Raw genomic sequence first — 11,232 nt, 5'->3', positions numbered from 1 at the left:
TATAATGCTACATTTATATACATTCTATTCTTACTTCATCCACGTAGTGTCTGTTCATTTCTCTCTGAGCATACTTAGCTGTGATCGATCGCTCTTATGGTATTGACTCAATTATTAAACTAAATTGGCGCTCATATGACCTTAAGCAGTTGGGAGCGCCGTAAAACCTCTACTAAATCAAAATCATCAATTACAAAATATTATGATTTCTTTGACGATTCTTTGACACATCACATTTTTTTACAAATTTGACTTGTACTTTATTCTTTTTGCCTTAATTAAAAAACCAAAACAAATCTTTGTTACGAAAGCATAATTCTGTCCTGGCCTCTTCCATCACCACCTTCAAACTGTCGCCTTTTACGAGGTACTAGTCTGGCACATCGGCGAACAGCCTTCTAGCACGGGCAAAAACATATAATCTGCGCATATATAATAATGTTACACCCAGGAGATGGTGGTTCATTTTTCATGAGAAGGTGGATTTAACGAACCGACATGACAAATTTGAAATATTTTAGTAATGAAGTTATAATAATAATATGTAGAGACATACAAGGCTCAACAACACGTTGGACAAACTGAACGAGTCATGCTTGTTCATGGGGGTAGCCATCTTGTATTCTGTCTAATGCCAGGAACTGCTTGCCTAATAGGCTCATTACATTACACCCCCTTTATTTTCCTTTTAAACAGACATTTTATAGTTCAAATTTAAATGACGTGAAGTTCTGCAAAGTCTTGATCTTGGTTGTACTAGACCATCGTCAATGTCTCTGATACACAATGTTGGAATAGACTTGCAAATGTAGTCCCATGATGAGTATGAAATAAGTATTCATGTGAAAACTCAATTCTCTTTTATAAAATTCAGATAAAATACTTCACTCTAAGAGTTTAACGTCAGTACAAACTGATGCAACTACCACCACTTTCAGCATACCTAATCCATGTATCTGTGTGGCTTACGAACAATGCGACCACTTCGTGTTTTATTGTTTGTTGCGTGTGGTGTCCGACTCAGTGACAGTTTGTCTCTGAGTTTCCCAGCAGAGTAAGAGCATGGTTTGGGTGGGTTTGACTCGACCCCTTCCAGCAGTCTGTCATTGGTTGTCTTGTGTGACTACAGGTTAGTACTGACGTTTAGGTAATTTGACTTTTGACGTCCGTCAAGACCGTCTCTGTTCTGTGATTGAAGTACCGGCCTTTGACTCATGTTCTTCTCCATGATTGCTTTCTGTTTCAAAGGGATCCTGTTCTGCTTCATATCTCGAAGATCTAGTATTGCATTCTTCTGATGCTACTCTCTAAATGTTTCCGGTTTCTTCTGTATGTAGTTCCATTGGATTGAACTTCATTCGATCTTGGGTGGTATTGTTTCACAATTCGACCCGGTTCCAAAGTTTTGTTTCCTTTTGTTGGTGATATCCTGACTGGCTGGTTTATGGTAAAGATCTCAACGATCTTGTTCTCCTGTCATGATAGTACTTCTGCTTGTCCTTCTCTTTGTAGTACTGTTGTGCAAACTTGTTTCTAGTCACGAGTTTTTGGTTGCAACGATTTCTTCGACGTAGGAAGCAGATTCCTCGGTCGACGACCCATTAGCAGGTGACAGGTTGATGCCTTCCCTGGTTGTTGAGTTGTAATCCAGAATTATTAAATGTTTGTCTTTGCCTTTGCTACATAGTTTCTTCACTATCTGTGCACCTCTTTCAGCCATTGACACTTTGATGGTGAGGTGATGTCAACTCATGACTTATCCCATAATCTTTGCCGAAGTGTTGAAAGTCTGGTGAAGTAAATTGATTTCCACAATCTGACTTGATGTTTACTAGAATCCCATGTACACTGAACTGGTGTTTGAGAGTCTCTATGGTCGTACCACTTCTCCGATTGCTCAGTTTCTCTGTTTGTTTGAATCTTGTAGTCGGCCCAGTGCAAGGGACTGTATGCCAAATAGGCTCATTACGTTACAATTATAATTTCAAATGATTCTGTATTGAACAGCTATTTCGCAGACATATTCGTGGAGTGATAAAAGCGTGTTTCAGTAAGGCTAGGCTCAGGTCTCAGATGTGTGATTGGAGCATCTACGACAAAAGTACTCTCAAAGGTCCCCTAACAGACAGCTTTATTTATATTAGTTCATTTCCCTCCCTGTCATCCCTGTCATCTTTTGCACGTCTGTTTGACTGTCTGTCTGACTATGTTTCTGTCAAGCTCTGACTCTCTGTCTCTCTCTGTGTGTCTCTCTCTGTCTCTCTCTCTCTCTCTCTCTCTCTCTCTCTCTGTCTCTCTCTCTCTCTCTTTTCCTCTGTCTCTCTCTCTCTTTCTCTCTACCACTATCTCTCTCTATCTCTGTCTCGGTCTCTGTCTCTGTCTCTGTCTCACTCTGTCTCTGTCTCTCTCTCTCTCTCTCTCTCTCTCTCTCTCTCTCTCTCTCTCTCTCTCTCTCTCTCGAATATTTCCCTTTCTCTCTCTCTCTCGTATTTCTCCCCCCCCCCTCTCTCTCTCTTAGTCAGATGAGTTATTGGAGCATCCATTGTGACAGTGTCTCCTTTTACTGCACAAGGCCATTATTATCAAATAAACAAACCTATAAATAAACAAACAAACAAACAGACAAACAAGCAAACAAACAAACATTCAGACAGACACCCACCCTCAGCATTATTCCTTTCCAGAAGAACCCTTTATTACTATTAGTTGAACCCAGGTAAGACCAAAAAAAAAGATTTTAAAAACACACACAGCTAATCTACTTTTATGTTAGCATCTGATATTAGTTTACTTTAACGTGCTGACAAGTTATGAAAACTATGTCATTTAAAAATGTGTTAAATATAAACACATACTTTCGTTCAAGTATGTCCGAAGATAGATAGATAGATAGATAGATAGATACATAGATATATGGACAGATATAGATAGATAGATAGATAGATAGATAGATAGATAGATAGATAGATAGATAGATAAAAGTTACGACACTCCAGAATCTGTAAAAACACCCTATAGACTTCCAATCCAAAGTGCCCAAAGTCTCCAGTACAGCAGGCTGTGGACAGTGGAAGCGGTCACCAGTAATAACACCGCCATCAATAATTCAAAGTCCAGTGTCCGGTCCTGGTTGTTACTTTAAGTTGAGGACCGGGCTCACTTGTTGAGCTACCATCAATAATCCATAATGACCGTGCAGGGGTCTTGGGGCTGATTACAGGGGACAGCCTCATAGCGGTCAGTTCGGGGGGTATACAAATAGTTTGCTGTCGCTCCAAGAGGGGAGAGAGGCGCAACTTCCGGGATAATAGGGTGTCAATCCTACGCCACAACTCATCCCTCCTACCCTCAGCCCCTCCTCCCCTCACCTCCTCCTCCCCTCATCCCTCCTCTCCTCACCCCTCCTCCTATGACCATGAATTATTTACGCTTCGGAAAAGCTATCTTTCGTGTCAGTTTATCGACCGACCCCGGGTTCCCTTTAGTTGAAATAATTATATAGTGTTATTGTGGAAATTTTACTAATTGTGGAGTCGGTGGCCTAATGGTTAGTCTACCGGACTCGTAATCGTGAGTTTGCAGGGTTCGGGGTTTCGAGCCGCGAGCCCGACGTTTTGTCCTTGGGAAAGGCACTTTACATGAATTTTCCCCACTTCACCCAGGTGGAAATGGGTACCCGGCCATAGACAGCGAAAGATCTTGTTAGTATGTTAGTGTTTTAGTGCCTATAATGGCTGCTTGCTCTGTATGCTTCCCAGGAAGTTGAGTTTGTTTCAGAATGCTCTCAGGTCTGCTGGGGTAATAGTATAGATTGTGAAGCGCATAGAGCTGGCTGTTGAGCGGGGAGTTACGATACACAAATGCTATATATTTATTATTATTATTACTACACCCTCGTTGAAACAACTTTGATACTTTAGGAGGCGGGCACTGACCCTGCCTATCAGGGCCAACTCGGGCTGCGAGGCATACAACAACATCCTGGCTGAAAGACCGAAACACTCTTTAAAAGTTCTCTCAACTAAGGAATCGAACTCGGATCTCCTTCCTGCGATTGCTAGAGGCCTAGTAGATACACCGTTGACGCCGGTGCTTCAGCCAAAAAGAACAAAAAAAAAACACCTAGAAGAAACAAAACCACATAAACTCACAAAAAAAACATGACAATATTATGATCCAGGCTGATGCTTTCTTTAAAGATAATCCTCCGGTTGCCAGAATAAAGTAGCTCCCATACAAATACAAAATAGGGTTTTAAATACATGACGTTGACGTTCCTTGATCTTTAATCGGATCGAGGAAGCATTCCTTTTGACAATAGAATCTTGGTTTTAAACGATTTTAAGTATTAACTTCAAACACTATTTGAAGCACCCCTTCCAGTAAGTGACAGGGAATAATTAACACCGGGAAGATCCCCCCCCCCTTTTCCTCTTCACGCCTCCTTCACGCCTCCTTCACAATACACACACACACGCACATACACACACACACACACACACACACACACACACACACACACACACACACACACACACACAAACACACACATACAGACACACACACAAACACACACGCATACACACACACATGCACCCCCCTCTCTTTCTCTCTCTCTCTCTCTCTCTCTCTCTCTCTCTCTCTCTCTCTCTCTCTCTCTCTCTCTCTCGCAGGGTATGCTGTGCCGTGCCATATGTCTCTCTTTCTCTCACTTATACATACACACACACACATACATACATAGACAGACATACACGAGCAAGCACCTCAATAAAATATCTTCAATTTCTTGTCTCGGAAACATAAAACACACAACTCCACCAGACACTTCAAAAATTCATGTTCTGCGACGCTATTCTTTTCAACACTGCTTTGACTTTTCTGAAAAGAACAAAAATAAAACCAAAAGCTGTCTCCTGAACCGTGTGCAAAGTGTGTGGAAAACGTCAGGTGTATGTCAGTGTCAGCTGGTACAGCGCATCAATTCTCACACTACGGATTATCCAGATTCTGTGGATGTCTCCTACATCCCCAGGATTAATCCTGCTCCCCCCCCCTCCACAAACACACTCTGACATTGAAGGGATCACGCATCGATAAACGGTCGCTTTTAAGCACAAAGGGGCTATCCTGATAAATGCTGTTTAGATAAAATAAAAGGTAACATTTTTGTCCCTTGTTCCGTTTCTTTTAAAGACAAGGAGAGTTTTCTCTATAACCAAACAAATATACACACCAAAAAATCCAAACTTCTCATATAGTTAAGTCAATGCCTACTTTTGGTATAGCTCAAGATTTCTGGAAACCCCCGAAATACAAGTTATCCCATTTGTCCTTAAAAGGGACCAAATAGCAGTACACGCTCTCGAGGTCGAGGGTGACCGAACCCGTTATGGGATTCTGTTAAGTTCCAGTTATATTACATGGTACGGATAAATACTGTGATTTAAAGCATAATGCAAATTATTTAGTTGTTTGTGTTCTTTAACATTTAAAATTTGAAATGGCAAAAGTTGCACCATAAACATGGCTTTCATTCAAAGGGCAAAGTATAAAAGTATCATTTGTCATAGTTTGTAGTAGCGTGACGTGGCGTGGCGTGGCGTGGCGTGGCATGGCGTGACGTGGCATAGCGTGACGTGGCGTGGAATAGTAGGGCAGGATAGGGTAGGGTAATCTTGAGCTATGCCATACCATGCTGTGCTATGTTATGCTATGAAAAGCTATGTTATGCTGTGCTATGCTGTGTTATGCTATGTTATGCTATGTTATGTTATGACGGAGATTCTGGCAAGAACACCCTTTCCATTTGAGCCATCACACTCATACCCTTCGCGATGAAGAATCACGTAAGCAATGTATATGACCCTTGCATAACATGCAAAACAGACGGTTATAGAGCTTTTGGGACCCCAAATGTGTTCCAATTAGACGAAATTATCGAGTACTGAACTATTAATTTGAAGGTACCTCACCTACTGTGCTAAAATGCTATAAATAAGCAAATATTAGAATCTTGATTATAAATATATAATTTGTTCAAACGGGAAGTCCACCCGAGATACCTTTTGAAATTTGCACGCGAAAAAGTGTGTGTGTGTGAGGGGGGAGGGGTCGTTTTATTGGAGAACTTCTCTCAATGAAGAGATCACTTTCAATGAATACTCTACTATATTTAAAAATATTTTATTTCTGAAAGAAATAAAGTGGAAAAACTTAATGCTGGTCTTGTCTCATCAAATCCGCTGAACTATGAGAGCAGTATCTGAGGCGATTTGCCAAGAACTGGATGACATGGCTAGACGTCAAATCCAGAAACTAAGTCATATTACATCCTGGGTTTCTTTCGCCCCGAAACCTCCAGAAACAGTCAAGATTTTTGTTTGCACTTTGAATTAGAGTTGGAAAGGGCGTAGGGTGAGGTGTGTGTGTGGTGAAGGTTTCACAAGTACTGATACACTGGGTTCCGTCGAGATTTTGTTTGCACTTTAAATTAGATTTCAAAGGATTACCTGGGGACTGGGTCTTTTTGTTCCAGAAAGCGTATAAGTCCACCACTCCCTCCCTCTTTTCTGCCACGTCCTGGGCCAGCAGAACTAAGTGATCCACAACTGGATTACTTGGGCAAAGAACACCTTGATTAACTTATAGAAAAAACAACAACTATGTTGGCTGGATCCATTCGAGAAGATTAAAAGCTGACATTAAAATTTCCCTTCCCCCTCCCCACCCAAAAAACCCCCAACCAAAATCCCCCCCCCCCACAACAACAACAACAAACAAACAAACAAACAAAAACCAACAACCCGAAACAAACACCCCCCCAAAAAAAAAAAACCCAACCAAAAAACAACAACAAAACTACTGTTTTGCAAGATTTTTGCAACTAAAGTAAAGGTCCACACATTGATTATATTTCTGACATTATGTTTAGCTTCCTATTCAGAGCCTGTGTATGGTGCGAGAGGTACGGTTTCTCAATACCATTCAACAGTGTATGGTGATTTAAGGCGCGACTTCCTGGTCTAATATCCGTCATCTTTAGGATCAACCCAAGCGGACAGATGATCATGGAGACTTCCTAATTAATATATGATTAAAAAATCTTCGACGGGGATTCGAACCTGGACTATCAACTTCACTCTCCAGCATGGCACCCACTGAGCTAACTGCGCACATCAGAGTACTGGGTTCAGAGAAAAGTTTCGTTAAACAAAGAAACAAAAATGCTTGCAGTGCGTGGGCATGTTGTTCTCTTGCTGTCCTGTGTTTGCTTATTGGCAAGTTCATTAACAGATACGGCACAGTGGCTGTTATTGAGTTTTCGTTTTATCAAGGTATTGATTTATTTAGCGCCGAGAAGAAGAAAAGACAATTGTTTGCCTGCAGAAGGTGAAGGAGGGAAGAAATATGGGAGGCAGCGTGGTGAAATCAGGCGCTCGTCAAAATAATGAAATTGAAGAAATTGGCATTTTCCCACCAGTTTGGTCTTTTTAATCAATTTTTTTGGGAGGGGTTAACATCTTTAATGTCCATTCAAGAACACATTCCTGTGTATATTTTACAGAAAAAAAGTTGATTAAAGGCCCAAAAATGTAAGTTATTAGTTACCACGGACTCTCAAGCTAAGGAAATAACCAAACCCTGGCTTTCGCTAATTTAACCTCTAAAACAAGGCGACCTCCACCTCTTTCAATTGCGAATATCTGACTTCTGTTCAAGATAAGTGGGTGTTTTTATTCTTCGAAGGCAAGACAAATGAACAAGCTTTAAGATGATACCAATAACTCAACATGGTCAAAACGTATTGAGCCCCTGATTTCGATTATCAAGTAGGCAATTTCTCAAAAAATAGTACCTCTTCTGGGATGTTGGTCGCGTTGGTCTGGACAGATAGGGCCCGTCGCCCAAATGACCAAAACTGTGTGGACAGGAGTAAACATGGCTACAATTATACCTTTATGGAAACCCCTGCTTACCTTATTTCAACGTGGTGAGGGGGGGGGGTATTATTATATAAAGACTCAATAAAACCAGCAGAAATCGCAACCCTTTCAGTCAAGGAATAACGTACATAAACATCAACGTTCTTACTCAAACACGGAATATTTGTGAGGCAACGTGGTGGAATCAGGCTCTCGTCAATTGTTGGGCATGTAGAGTTATTGGTATCATCTTAGAGCTTGTTCACTTGTCTTTATTTGGATGAGAAAAATATCCATTTATCTTAAATACAAGTGGAGATATTTGCGAATGAAGGAGGTGGGGGTCACCTGTTTTCAGAGGTAAAATTATTGAGAAAATGGCCGCCAAAGATTAGTTATTTCCCTAGCTTAAGAGTCCGTGGTAACTGAAAAAGTTTTTTTTGGGTACCTTTGATCAACGTTTTTCAGAAAAATCCACACAGAAATGAGTTCTTTAGTGGCCATGAAAGGTATTGAGCTTAAAAACAAAAATTTGATAAAATTCACAAACCTGCTGAAAAATGCAAGTTTCTTCACTTTGATTATTTTGACGAGGTCCTGATTCCACCACGCTGCCTCACATTTGCTTTCGCGAATTGTCTCACCACTTTCTCTTCTTCCCTCTGCTTGCTAACTCTTAACCCTAAGGGTAGAGAAGCGCATTCGGAATGACGTCTCTGTTATGTAATTTTTTGTTTTTTGTGGGGGTTTTTTTTTACTCATACCAAAGCAGGGCAAATCCAAAGGAAAAGAAAACAGTGGTCGTTTCCGAACACGCCCATGGGTGAACGCTCTGAATGGAGAGCTTGGAGATTATATCAAGGGTTTCGCTGTTTTGGTCAAAGCACGAACAAGCTTTGTTTCATGCTTGCAGTTATCTTGCCATCCAACTATTGACAGTCGCAGTTTAGATCTAACAGTCGTAGTTTATCTGATGCTTTCAATATTTTAGCGAGTTTATATTTCAAAACTTGCCTCACAAAGGGTGTTTATTTGATGCGATTCAACAACCCCCCTCCCCCCCTCCCACGACTTCCTTTTTATCTGTTTGGATACCTGCTTTTCTGTCCTATGCCATGAGTGATCTTAACACGCAAGAGTATGTGTTTGCGGGAGATTGAGTGTTCGTATGTTTGCATGGGTGTATGAATAACAATGTACGTGTTTGCGAATTTTAGCAACAATGTCCCTGTTTTCTCTCCCGTTCCTTCTCTCTCGTTGCGAGTGTGTATGGGTATTTCCTAGGAAAAGTTTGCTTTTGCATGTACGTGGGCGTGTAATGTTGTCACTTTGTACGCGTCTGTCTGTGTTTTAATGTGAGAATGAAAACTGCGATGTACGTGTGATTTCCGTTGTATTCTTATTTTGCGACTTCCAGAGTCCTCTCTAAGTTTGTAATGCGTAAATCATGTTCTGCACTGCAGGTCAAGTAGCTATATTACATTCATTTATTCATTCTGGCACAGCATGCCACACGCTGACTCGAAACGAGATTAGCTTTTTTGAGGGTAGACTGTTTTTCTATTGTGAATAAAGCATAGCTTTGTTGGTGCTGGTTTCTATGTTACGGTTCACATAAACTGGCAATGGCCGTCTTTGTGTTGTAGATATTTCAAATATTTACTATGCTTGTAGCTCGCCCGTGTGTTTGTGTGCCAACGTGCATGTGTGTTTGTGTCTGTGCGTGCGCGCACGTGTGTGTGTGTGTGTGTGTGTGTGTGTGTGTGTGTGTGTGTGTGTGTTATATTGTGTATGTTTATGTGTGTGTTTCAGTAAGTATGTGTGTATATGAGAGAGAGAGAGAGAGAGAGAGAGAGAGAGAGAGAGAGAGAGAGAGAGAGAGAGAGAGAGAGAGAAAACGTGTGCGTGAGCGTGCTCGTGTGTGAACGTGTAAGTGTATGTCAGTGTGTGCATATGTGTGTGCGCGTGCGTTTGTGTGTTTAGTGTATGTGTGCATATGTGTGTGCACACGTGTGTGTGTTTGTATGTATATTGTATGTATTTGTTCGTGTATGTGTGTGTGTTTGTTTGCACGTGTGTCTATATTTGTGTGTTTGTGTGTGTTTATGTGTGTGTGAATTTGTTCGTGTGTGTGTGTGTGTGTGTGTGTGTGTGTGTGTGTTTTGTTTGCACGTGTGTCCATGTTTGTGTGTGTGTGTGTGCGTGTATCTATGTGCGCGTGTGTTCTTAAGCTCCACCCAGGTAAAACAATACAACCCTAGAGCAAGACTTCAGACAATCTTACAATTTTTGTAGCTGTAAAACGTCAATTCATCGACCAAGTCGATTGATTTCACCAAAACCTGACAACATTCCCGGCTCAGCAAAGCACCAGGGGCGAAAGTCCATTCTTATAATATTGACCTGTCTCAAACAAGCTTGCTTACAGTTGTCCCTTTTTGTTGTTACTGAGGCGAACGTTCCGTAAGACATAAATAAAATAGGGTAGTATGCTGTAGAGAAAGTCTGTGCGTTATATAAATGCAGTTGTTGTTGTTGTTGTTGTTGTTGTTGTTGTTGTTGTTGTTGTTGTTGTTCTTCTTCTTCTTCTTCTTCTTCTTCTTCTTCTTCTTCTTCTTCTTCTTCTTCTTCTTCTTCTTTTTCTTCTTCTTTTTCTTCTTCTTCTAATTATTATTCCAATCATTTGATAAAGCAGAGCACTTCAAATCCCCACGTGGCAGATGATGGTCCTTGCCTACTGCGCAATATTGTTGGCCGGCTGACATAGTAAAACTTAGGGGGAGAAAAGGAACGGGGCGTGTTTCTCGTGGATTCAGACCAATGTTAATGAGTTCAATAAAACAGTTTAAAACACACAGGGGCACTTCCTGCTTGAACGATCAAACAGGAAGCGTGAGTATGCTGGTATTGGAAAGGGAGGGTAGTACTGGTGATGGTCTTTTTGTGAGTGTGTGCGTGTGTGCGTGTGTGCGTGTGTGTGTATGTGTGTGTATATGTGTGTGTATGTGTGTGTATAAATATATATATATGTGTGTGTGTGTGTGTGTGTATTAAAATTTTTTCCTGTTCTGTGTTTTTGTTGTTTTTTTGTTTTTTTTAGGAGGGGGGTGGATTAAGTGATCCAGTTGTTGTTAGTTAAATCTAAACGAAATAATTATGTTGTTTTGGTAAAGGAAATCCTTCCTTGTTATTGGTCCAGTGAAATCGTTTTATTTAGGGAGAGACAGTGGGGGTTTTATCTGTTTTTGTTTTTGTCTTTGTTTTTTTTTGGTGTGTTTTGGGTGGTTTTTATTTGTGTGTGTGTGTG

General features: G+C 40.9%; 1 protein-coding gene across 1 annotated transcript in view; it reads right to left on the bottom strand.

Annotated features, from left to right (window-relative positions):
* LOC101850015 (otoferlin) overlaps positions 1–11,232 on the bottom strand; it is a gene marked incomplete at its 3' end in the record, with an annotated part of 153,974 nt that overhangs the window by 84,051 nt on the left and 58,691 nt on the right.

The sequence above is a fragment of the Aplysia californica genome, unplaced genomic scaffold (assembly GCF_000002075.1).
Source record: "Aplysia californica isolate F4 #8 unplaced genomic scaffold, AplCal3.0 scaffold00310, whole genome shotgun sequence".
Lineage (NCBI taxonomy): Eukaryota > Metazoa > Mollusca > Gastropoda > Aplysiida > Aplysiidae > Aplysia > Aplysia californica.
The sequence above is the reverse complement of the archived record's forward strand: the minus strand, read 5'-3'. Positions and strand labels throughout refer to the sequence as shown.